At 41.6% G+C, this 12,405-nt stretch overlaps 1 protein-coding gene across 1 annotated transcript in view; it reads left to right on the top strand.

The window, feature by feature from the left end:
• The first annotated feature begins 619 nt into the window (after positions 1-619).
• Positions 620-12,405, top strand: part of GATAD2B (GATA zinc finger domain containing 2B) — a 74,290-nt gene continuing 62,504 nt past the window's right edge. The window contains exon 1 of the mRNA XM_014540758.1: positions 620-639. The gene's annotated coding sequence lies outside the window, so the exon portion shown is untranslated. The remainder of the gene's footprint in view (positions 640-12,405) is intronic.

Genomic DNA, 12,405 nt, shown 5'->3' with positions numbered 1-12,405 from the left:
CTCCCGCCCTCAGCTCCCTTCATTCCTTCTCCTTTTACTCTTTCTCCCCTCCCTCGCGCCCCGTTTCCCCCGCCATCCCCGCTTTCAGTCACTGCCTCATGCCCGCCATGCTCCCCTTCTTTCCTCTCTACGCGCTCCCCCCCTTTTAACTTTCCACCCCCAGTGGTGCCCTCAGGGTGCGGGGGCCGCTCCCTGCTTTCAGTCTGGTGTTTGGCGGCGGTTGGGACAAATGGGGGATTCTGAAGGGTAAAGGAAGCACGAGGTAATTATCTTTATTTAGGTAAAGGCATCAGGAGCGCAGAACCCGACCCCTTTATTTCGTCGGCGGCGGCCACGGCCCCCTCGCTCTCCCTTAGGAAAAGGGAATTGTCTCAGTCTGTGTGGACTCTTATCTTCTGTAGCGACTCAGCCACCCCTTTCCTCAGCTGGGCTTCTGGGACACACGGGACCTGTATCCCAGTTCCATTGCTTGGGGGTCTCTGGAGTCAGAACTCACCCTTCCCTAACCCGTCCGGGACTGAGAGGACTTTCTGCCTCCCTGCTCCCGGTTACACTGAGGAGCTGGCCACTCCCGTGAGTGAGTGGGTGCCGAGGTTTGGGGGCCACTCGCCGGCCCAGGACCGCTCTCCCCTCACGAAGGTAGGGTAGCTTCTCGGCACTCTTTCCCAGCATCCCCTTCCCTCCGGACACGAGCTGTTAGCTCGCGGGCCTGGCACTGAGTTGGAGAGGGAGGCGTTGTGGTGGGTGGGTGGCTACCTATCAACCTTTTCTGCTTCTGTCATCTGGAGAGTCAGGTAGCCTCCCAACAACAGTTTTCTCCTTTCTGATCAATAATTATTTGAAGGCCTTTTGTGTGAAAACAGAGCTGGGAGATAATTTTAGCAAAGCAAAAGAGCAGCCTGCAACAGAGATTTGGACTTGCAGCAGCTGGGATAAAAGCAGGTTCAACAGATCTGTGTTGGAGAAGAGCTGATGTTTTTGAGTTTTTGAAACACGTTTCTCTCTGAACATTTTACAAAATGTGATACAAAAATGAAAAGAAATGTTCCTCCAGCCCTCCAATGCCCCTTTTAGTGCAGATGAACTTCTGATTGTTTTCTGGCAGCAAGATGGTGTCCATATGTTGTCTATATGTTGGAGATTAACCTACTTGGGAGTTTAATGGTAACTTTGTTTTTTCTTTGATACACTGACTCTTCTTGAAAGTCTGATAACCACTTGAATTCATATTTTTGATGCTGGAGCAGTCTTGATAAGATTATTGTCCTAAAGTAGCATTTCTGTTGGTACTTGATTGGGAAGGAGGCTACTTCTGGAGCTATTAAAGGTGCTACTAAGGAGGAGATGGATATATTTTGAGGGAAGACACACACCTGTTGGAAATGATGCTGTTTTTTGTGTGACTGATATCCAGTCTCTGACTGTTTTGGGATGGGCTGGGTTAAGGATAGTTTTTCCTTGGGCTTCTTGAGCAGATAGGTTGTATGAATAAGGAGTTAATTAATGGGAGTACTGATCTGGTAGTGCTGTCTTCCGTTTTTAGAGGAATGTAGTTTTTAGTCGAGTGGCAGAGACAGTAAAGACTGAAGAAGGTAAGTATTAATCAGCAGGTATCAGAAGGCTGGACCTGTGTGTGGGCTGAGTGACCCAGTTTGAGAAGAGGTGAAGCTTAAGGACTTTTGTCCTGCCTATTCCTTACTTAAGAACACTTTCCATGAGGTGAGAGTGATTTGTAGCTGACAGCAGCATCCATCTTTGTTTTATGACACTGTGGTTTGCTTCCCCTGACTGTGGGTGATGTCTGTTAACTTCCTGTTTAAAGGCAGTCGGAATAGGGTCTGAATAGAGGCTGCATTCAAATATGAATCTAGGAACAATGTTAACCAGGTTCCCTGATCAGCTCTTCACATTTAACTTCTAGCAGAAACTTTTATTGCTGTGCTTAGCATAAGGCCACAGGGACGGACGTGGGGAGGAAGATGTGAGAAATTTGTTCTGAATCTGATAGTCTTAAAGTATATTCAAAAACCTGTGTGTATGCTCCTCACCCTTTGGGAGGCAAATGTCCCCATTTGGTCCCTGTGTTCCCCACACCCTACCCCTTTTTTTTCTTGTGGCTGGACCTGGTCACCAGGTTGGGTTTTGGTTAGAGAACAGCAGTGTGGAAGAAGGGTGTGTCAGTAATAGTATCCTAGTCATATTCTGGGATCTCCAGCTTCATACTAGCCTTAAGCAGTAGTGTATATGGAAACCAGGCCTCTTGTTTTAATTTACTGATTTTTTTCTTCTTTGCACACCCACCAAACTGGAGGTTCATGTGTAGAGGAACAGTATCTGTGCTGTCCTGGTTTCAAGACTCGGGAGCATATTCCATATTAGCCACCCATTGGGCGTCATGCTGACAAGCAGCCCCTTTGCACTCAACTCAGAATGTTCATTTTGTTTGGCTCATTGAGAAAAACCAAACCAGCTTTGGTTGATTAAAACAGATGCTATAGACATCGTAAGATTTGAACCATAACTGGGGCCGAGGGACTTTCTTTTCCAAATCCTTTGCAGTACTTAAAGTCCTGAATTAGTACATATCAAGGCACAATAGCCAGGCATTTTCTGAGGCCATTTGGAGGGAAAGAAAAAGAAAAAAAAAGATATGAACCCAGATTGACTATAAATCTAGTCCTGGCCTAAAGCTGTCCACCTCTTGCTCAGAAGAAAAAAAAAAGCAACCTATCAGACAATGCCACACAAAGTTGCAGTTCCCCTGCATTGGCTAAGCCTGGGAAAAGATAACACATAAGACGGTTCAATTTCTGTCAAAAAGGACTGGCTTTTGGGGGGTGGGGGGAAGCTTCTGTTAGCCATATTATTTGTTTTATTCTTGGTAATTCCTCTGATGCTTTTTGTGTAGGTTACTGGTTGGGGATTTCGGTGGCTTTAGGGTCCATAAAGCAGAGAGGCTCTTATATTTGAATAGTAATGATGAAAATCTCTGAAGAGTAGATCTAATTTGAAATGCTCCCTCCTCATGTTCCATCTTTTACCTTCTATTTTATGGATATGTGAAATATTCCTATGCAGTTTGAGTTCATCCAATAGGAAAGGACTGAACCAGTGCCATTAAGGGCTTAACCTGTCTCATATAGCTCATAGATGGTGTCTCCCTCAAAAATCCTCTATTTTTTTGCCATTGCCACCTTAAGTTGCTATCTGGCAAGAAACTATCAAGAGTTTTGGATTATAGCACCAACAGCAACAGATGAATAAGAGCATATATTTTTGTTATTTTTGAGGTATGAAGTGGTCATATCCCAGACCTTAAAGAGTCATTAGTAATTGCAAAAGCTTCTTTGACAACATAATTGTTATTAATACCAACCAGTGAACTATTAAGGGAAATGACAATACTTCCTGAGCCATTCTCTGGTTGCTTTTCACATCTGGCTAGTATACATTTTTAAAATAATTTCAGGTTACTGTTATTTGAACCTGAAAGTCATGCTTTAAGCCTTCTGATCAAAGCTTTTTTTTAATTTTGTCTCATTTGGGGGGAAGGTGGGATTTGTAATATAAATATAGGCTGCAATGTTAGTAGGATTTAAGTTAGATATTAGGATTAATAAATTCCCATTATGGTTATGAGGGATTAGAAATATTAACTGGAGAGCTTGTGGTCTCTTACCTAGAAGGTACTTATAAAATTAGCTTTTTGAGAGTTTTTAAATTTACACTTCGTGGGAGGCAGGTTGTGAGTTAATAAGTGGCAAATTGGAATAGTAGAACACAGGTGTAGAGAGTCTAGAAATATTGGTTCAAATCCTAGCTGCTTTGCCACTTATTAGCTACTAGTATATGACTTTGGGTAAGGCTCATCATTTTTGAATTCTCATTTCTGTCAGAGTAAAAGCCAGTCCTTATAGTGGCCTATGAGGTATTACATGACCTGCCTGCCCTCCTCACCCTCTTTTGATCATCATCCTCCCTCTTTGTTCACTCCATTCAAGCCGCATTGACTTGTTCTTTAAATACAGGGGTGGGGGAAAGTAGGTTTATAGTTGTATGAGAAAGTTTATTCTTGTATTATTTATTAATTATTGTATTATTTATTCGTATTACAATTGTAAACCTACTTTTGCTTACCCCTGTATATCAGCCATTTTTTTTTAATCTTCACCCGAGAATATGTTTTTTATTGTATATATGTGTGGTTTTTGTTGTTGTTTTTAGAGAGAGTAAGGGAGAGGGAAAGAGAGAAACATCAATCCGTTGTTTCCCCTTCGTGCCCTGACCCTGACTGTGTGAGATTGAACCCCCAACCTGAGTACGTATATGCCCTGACCAGGAAGTGGACCCAAGACACTTTAGTGCACAGGATGATGCTCTAACTGAGCCACACCACATTGGCCAGGGCTCAGCCACATTGTTTATCTTAGGACCTTTCCCCTAGCTATTCCCTCCAGTGGGAAATAGTGAGTTTTTCCCAAAGATAATACAATTGAATAATTTTCTAACTTCCTTCAAGTCTTTGCTTACTAGTAAATGACACCTTTACAATGAGACCTTATCCTGCCACTATTTAAAATTGTACCTTCAGCCCTAGCCAGTTTGGCTCAGTGGATAGAGCATTGGCCTGTGGACTGAAGGGTCCAGGGTTCCATTCTGGTCAAGGGCACATACCTTGGTTGCAGGCTTGATCCCCGGCCCCAGTCAGGGTGCATGTTGGAGGCAACTAATCAATGTGTCACACCGATGTTTCACTCTCTCTGTTTCTCCCCATCCCTTCCACTCTCTCTAAAAATTAATGGAAAAATATCCTCGGGTGAGGATTAACAACAACAACAAATTATTCCTTCTACTACCACCCAGTTACTCCTAATCCTTCCTTACTCTGTTTTCTTTTTCATTGCACTTAACAACTTTATAACATACTGATTTGTTACATTTATTGCTTTTTGGGTCCTTTCCTATTTTATAAGGTCTATGAAGGCATGGATTTATTTTGTTTTGTGTAATACCTAGTACAGTACCTGACATACAGTTAATACTCAAGTATTTGTTGATCAAATAGGAATAAAACTTTTTCTAACCTCATGAATGTTTACCTCATGTTTGTTTATAACGAAAGTATGAATGTGATAAGCATAATATGAGATCTTAAAATGTGAACCTTGTAGCATGATACAAATAATGATTTTAAAATAATTGCCTTCCTATTAAAATGGTAAATAATACTTGGTTACTGAAAAAATAATCTTCATATATATAAATAGTATCACATCTCTTCTAAACTCCAGTCCTTTTATTCCAGTTGTCTGTTATGTGCTGGACATACCCACTTCTATTCCATTGGTGCCTAAACAACATTTCTATCATCTGTTTCCCTTCTGTGGTTCATTGAGTCACCTAAGCCAAAAAGTGTGAGCATCGTTGTCAATTCTCTCTCATCCATTCCTTTTTATTTTTTATCCATTACTTTTTTAAAATACTTATGAATCTACCTTTTTCTTTATTTCCATTGCTGGTCTTCTAATTGACACCCACAATACTTATTTGAAATATTGCCATAATCTCTCTGCTTTTTAGTCTTATTCCCTTTTATTTTTAAACTAGAGGCCCAGAGCACGAAATTCGTGCACGGGTAGGATCCCTAGGCCTGGCTGGTGATCAGGGCTGATCAGGGCCTTCCCCGGCTGCCGGCTGGGGCCTTCCTTCGTTCTGCGCCACCCCCTGGTAGTCAGTGCACATCAGAGTGAGTGGTTGAACTCCCGGGTGGTCGAACTTCTGAGGGGACAATTTGCATATTAGCCTTTTATTATATAGGAATTTTTTACAATTCCCACCTGAGGATATGTTTTATTGATTTCAGAGAGAGAGAGGAACATAGATTGGTTACCTCTCATATACGCCCTGACCAGGGATCGAACCTGCAACATAGATATGTGCCCTAACTGGGAATTGAACCCACAGCTTTTTGATGTATGGATGACACTGCAACTAAATGAGCCACCCGGCCAGGACATTCTTATTCCCTTTTAAACTCTCAATCATATTGTCTTCACAATGGCCTAACACAGAGACCTGATTATTCAGTGTCCCCTTCAAAATGTATACAATAGTTTCCAATCAGTTAAAGGTAAAATTTAAAACTTACCTAGTATTTAAGGCCCTTTATAATTTTGGCCTTTGCCTTAGCCTTACTTTTCTCCCTTACAATTTATACGTGGGCGAATAACAGTTCTTTTAGTTCCCAGATCAACTTCCAAATTTCATTTCAAATGCTGCTTTCTCTGGAAAGCCTTCCCTGAAGAGAAGGCTTAGAAAGAGACTTAGAAATGCTTTCTTCTTTAATCTCATTCTAATTTATAAATATTATTTATCTCCCCTTAGTGGTCTATAAACATCCTGAAAGAAGAAGATACCATGTTGTTTTTTTTACTATTGTGTCTCCAGTGTCTAGCATGGTGCCTATCACCTAAAGACATTTTAAAATGAATAATCCTATGGGTTGAAAAAATGCTGCATACATTTAGAAGATGCTCCTTTTGTTATGTTCTGGAGGCAGAAGAACAAAGTTGGAGTTTTAGTTCTGCCACTTACCATTTGTGTGACCTTGGTTGAGTCATTTGACGTCTCGAAGCCATGGTTTCCTCAGATTAGAAATGAGGATCAATAGCTGCTTTATCTGTTTCACTAGGTTTCTGTGTCAGTCATATAAAGGTGCTTTATAAACTGTAAAGCCCTGTACAATTGTTAATTATTATGAGCTGATACAAGCCGAGCTTTCCTCACAACCCATTTTTCCTCATTGATAATGAGGCCCTTTCTATCACTGAAGCCATAAATCAGTGGTTCTCAACCTTCTGGCCCTTTAAATACAGTTCCTCATGTTGTGACCCAACCATAAAATTATTTTCGTTGCTACTTCATAACTGTAATGTTGCTACTGTTATGAATCGTAATGTAAATATCTGATATGCAGGATGGTCGTAGGCGACCCCTGTGAAAGGGTCGTTCGACTGCCAAAGGGGTCGCGACCCACAGGTTGAGAACTGCTGGTTTAGTAGAATTAGGTGAGGAAAAAGGACACTTGAGAGAGAGAGAGAGAGAGAGAGAGAGAGAGAGAGAAACATGGACTTGTTGTTCTACTTATGCATTCATTGGTTGTTCCTTATACTAGGTGTATGGGTTAATAATTCGGATTTTGTAATCAAAGAAAACAAGATAATTTCAAAAGAAACATCAAAAGTGCTTTATTCCAAGTAATATCCATCGCTAGCTCCACATTTCCTCCATCTTTCAGGTAATTTGTGGATACCGTCCCAGTAGAACTTTTCTTGTTTTGAGGCAAACCATTCAGAGACCTAACTTTCCACTTCTTTGTACGTTTTGAAGTGCTGCTCAGAAAGTGCGTGTGCCATCGATCGGAACAAGTGGTAATCTGAAGGAGCAAGGTCTGGTGAATACAGCGGGTGGGTTAATACTTCCCAGGCAAGATCTTTTAACGTGTCTTTAACTGGTTTTGAAGTGTGTGATGGTGCGTCATCATGAAGCAAAATTACTTTGCCGTGTCTTCTGGCCCATTCTGATAGTTTCATGATCAAAGCATGGTTTAAATTGATTATTTGTTGTCGGTAGTGATCAGTATTAACGGTTTCACCTGATTTTAGAAGCTCGTAATACACCACACCTTCCTGATCCCACCAAACGCAGAGCATTGTCTTCTTTCCGAATCGATTTGGCTTTGCAGTCGATGTTGATGATTGACCTGGATCAACCTATGATTTTGTGCGTTTGGGATTCTCAAAATAAATTTACTTTTCATCGCCAGTCACAATTCAATCCAAAAAAAGACTTTCTTTCGTGCCATTGAAGAACATTTTACTGATGACTTTTCGGTTTTCTATTTGTCTTTCTTTCAGTTGATGTGGCACCCATTTTCTTTCCTTTAAAATCTGTCCCATTGTAAACAATCGGAAATTGTTTGCTGAGCAACGTTTAATCTTTCTGCAAGTTTTTTTTTAGTTTGACACGCCTCTTCATCCAATAATGCTTGTAATTGTTGGTCTTCAAACTTTCTCGGTTGACCTGGACGTTCTTTGTCTTTCACATTGAAATCATCACTTTTAAAGCATTTAAACCAGCGTTCACAAGTATCTTGAGATGGAGCATGTTCACTATAAACTTCCCAAAGTATTCAGCAGCACTTTTCTTATGAGAGAGAGAGAGAGAGAGAAAGAAAGCGATGAAACATCTATCAGCTGCCTCCTGCATGCCCCTACTGGGGATTGAGCCCACAACTCAGGCATGTGCCCTGACCAGGAACTGAACATGTGAACTCTCAGTGCCTGGGACAGTGCTCAACCAACTGAGCCACATCAGCCAGGGCAAGGCAGATTTCATTTTTTTAGTTGATTTGAGAGAGAGAGAGAGAGAGAGAGAGAGACAGACATTGTTTTGTTTTTCCACTTAATTTATGTGTTTATTTATTGGTTGATCCTTGTATGTGCCCTATCCAGAGATTGAAACCACAACCTTGACATATCAAGACAACACTCTAACCAACTGAGCTACAGTCCAGGGCTCAGATTTCTTTACTACATGACTTCCCATAGCCTTGCATTGTACATTGGGAGTGGTAAAAGAATGGCTAAAGGATGCAGAGCTTCTCAAAATTATTTGAACATCAAAGAGCATCTTAGAGTACTAGTGATCTCACTGAATGCTTTCAGAATACTGTGCTTCACTATTCTGCTTCCCTGTAGTTCTTCTGTGGATTGAATTTTTTTAATGAGTTGCAACTTTGGAATGAAGGAATTGATTGTTTTTGTTTGTTGGTTTTCCAGAGAAATAGTCTGGTGACCTTAGGCCAGATATTTTTTAGAAACTTCATTGGTATGGAGGCTGCATTCCCCAGTCCCCGCCTCCATGAATCTTCTAAGACAGGTGGCACAGTTCATCTGACTTGGCCCTACCTTCATTGAATTTCTAGGTGGATAACTGTAACTGAGCTGCTGGCCCCACCTTCTTTCATCTAATGTGCTAGAAGCAGGAGAGTAAGGTTTCAACTTTGTGAGTGAGCAGAAACCCTTGAGTCAGGAGCAAGAAACCCTTTCTTTCTGTAAAGATGGTCATATCACAGTAAGAAATCTATAAAGCCCATCGTTCTTTTTCTTCTGTGAGACATGCAGATAGACCTGGGGATCAGAGGAGAAAAGGTGGATACCTTTTATTTTTCAGTTTTTTTAAAGGTGGTATGTTGGTCTTTAAAACAAAATGAAACTTTGAGAAATTTGTTCTGTATCATTTAAATGCATAAAGGTTACCTGAATGGTGTTCACTCCCGAAATCCAAACTTTTAGTTTGAGCTACCAGTGAAAAATATTGAAAATATTTCCCTAATAGGATAACATTTTTTGGAGGAAGGGGCAGTTTTCTAATCACTATTTAACATTTAAAAATATTTTTATTGATTTCAGAGAGAGAGATAGAAACATCAGTGATGAGAATCATTGATTGGCTGCCTTCTGCATGCTCCCCACTGGGGATCGAGCCCACAACCCAGGCATGTGCCCTTGACTGGAATCGAACCCGGGACCCCTCAGTCCGCAGGCCCACACTCTATCCCTTGTGCCAAACCAGCCAGGGCTACTATTTAACATTTATATGGCTAGATTGATGTGTTGCTATAAAAGAGATTAAAACAGTTGGTCATGTGTATTGCTACTACCCAGGACAGGTTGGCTAGAAGAGCCTATAACAAGTTCTATGAAAATTTGATGTGTGAATATCATCACACTCTTTCTATGTACTAGAGTTTGGCTTATAATAAATGCCCATGAATAAATTAATGCTACTCTGATGCCATTCTTTTTTTTTTTAACTTTTTAAAATATATTTTTATTTCAGAGAGGAATGGAGAGGGAGAGAGAGATAGAAACATACATGATGAGAGGGAATCATTGATTGGCTGCCCTCTGCCTGCCCACCACTGCAGATCAAGCTAACAACCTGGGCATGTGCCCTAACCGGGAATCAAACTATGACCTCCAGGTTCATAGCTTTTAGAGTATTTAAATCCAGATTATCTGCCACATGAATGGAAACTAGAAAATGGGTCTCTTATTGCACTAAGATCCAATTCTAAGTTTTCATTAGCCTGCATTTTTAATTCTTCACCTTCTGCTTGGAGAGCTATTTCCCAGTTGAATTCTGTATAATGCATTAATATTGAACTGAATGTTTTCACGGAATATGGGTGACTGGAAAAGGACCTTTTATAGGTGTATTTTGCAGTGGACAGAAGCATCTTTAAAAAAAACTAGTGCATCTTTAAGAACCTTGAGAATTCAAAGGAATAAAACGTTTTTAGCCTAAATAATGGTGAACAATTTCTTTGAGATCTAATAGATTACTATATATATATAGGTACCATCTGTTGTGAATTGTTTTGATTTTTGCATGACTTTGTATTACCAAGGCCTTGATGTCTGGCTGGTATTAAATTGTAGCTTTCTAATTTTGTCAAATACAGAGTGATATATGTCACAAAAGAGTATAACCAAGGTTAGAATCTGGACAGTCTTTATTTACAAATTAAACCTTCTATTCTGGCTGGCTGAATACCTGATCATATTCATAGAGACAAAATACAATATGATATAGTTGTACTAAAAACACACACACACTTAAAAGTGTCTGTAGTTATGTATGATTTTTGTGCTGTCTTCTGGGTTCAGTTGGGTTGAGGGTGTGAAAAGGACTGTGCAAGGGGTACTGTTATAGTGCATAGAGTTACTAGAGGACAGTGAGATTTTTACCCATTGTATAGCTTTATGAATTAACTGAAGAAACCTTTGAAAATTAGCATTTTATTTTATTTATTTTTTTAAATATATTTTATTGATTTTTTACAGAGAGGAAGGGAGAGAGATAGAGAGTTAGAAACATCATCGACCAGCTGCCTCCTGCACATCTCCCACTGGGGATGTGCCCGCAACCCAGGTACATGCCCTTGACCGGAATCGAACCTGGGACCTTTCAGTCCGCAGGCCGACGCTCTATCCACTGAGCCAAACCGGTTTCGGCTGAAAATTAGCATTTTAATTTTGTTGTTAATGGAGCTGTTTAGCACATCTTCCATGTGCTGTCTAGACTACCACATTAGTTTTTGCTGGTTATTCATTTTTAAAAGATATTTTTATTGATTTCAGAGAGGAAGGGAGAGAGAGAGAGAGATAGATAGAAACATCAATGATATCAGAGAATCATTGGCTGCCACCTGCATGCCACTGGCATGTGCCCTGACCGGGAATCAAACCGTGACATGTAGGTTTGGCATGTAGGTCAACACTCAACCATTGAGCCACCGCGGCTGGGGTTATTTTATTATTTTTAAGATTAAAAAAAATGATTTCATTGATTTTTTTTAAAAACTATTATTTTTATTGATTTCAGAGAGGATGGGAGAGGGAGAGAGAGAAAAAAACATAAATGGTGAGAGAGAATCATTTATCAGCTGCTCCTGCACTCTCCACTGGTGATCAAGCCTGTAATCCAGGCATGTGTCTGACTGGGAATCAAGTCCTGACCAGAAATCAAGTCCTGACCGGGAATCAAACCCTGACCCCCTAATTCATAGGTCTATGTTCAACCACTGGGCCATACTGGCCAGGCAATTTTATTGAGTTTTTAGAGAGAGAGGAGAAGAGAGAAACATTGATGTGAGAGCAAAACTTGAATCAGTTCCCTCCTGTACACCCTCTACCAAGGATTGAGCCTGCAACGCTGGCATGTACCCTGACCAGGAATCAAACCAGCAACTTTATTTTTTTTAATATATATACTAAAGGCCCGGTGCACGAAAATTTGTGCACTGGGGGGGAGGTCCCTTAGCCTGGCCTGCCCCCTCTCAGTCCAGGAGCCCTCAGGGGATGTCCTACTGATGGCTTAGGAGCCGCTGTCTGGCCTACCTCTGTGGGAGGCGACCGGCCCATCAGGGGAAGGCACCACCCCCATCACCCCCTCGCTGGCTGCTGCTGCCTCTAGCTTCCCTCTGTGGGAGGCGACTCAGTGATCAGGGAAAGGTGACGCCTCCATCATGCCTCTGCTGCTGCCACTGCGGGCCGCAAGGCTGCCTGAGCCTTGGCCCTCAAAGCCACTGCAGCTTGCCTGAGCCTTGGGCCCTCGCAGTGGCAGCCGCCATCTGCGTCTTGCCTGAGCCTCGGGCCAGCCCTGACAGCAGCAGCCACCATCCGCTCCCCTAATGCACCTCCTGGTCAAGTCCCCGCCCACCCGCGCGTGCCTGCTGCGCATGCAGCCTCCTGGTGATCGCTCGTTGTGGCATGAGGGTGTGACGACCACATAGGCTTTTATTAGTATACTAGAAGCCCGGTGCACAAAAATTTGTGC

The sequence above is a fragment of the Myotis brandtii genome, unplaced genomic scaffold, assembly GCF_000412655.1.
Source record: "Myotis brandtii unplaced genomic scaffold, ASM41265v1 scaffold250, whole genome shotgun sequence".
Taxonomy (NCBI): domain Eukaryota; kingdom Metazoa; phylum Chordata; class Mammalia; order Chiroptera; family Vespertilionidae; genus Myotis; species Myotis brandtii.
This window is presented reverse-complemented; position numbering and strand designations above follow the sequence as displayed.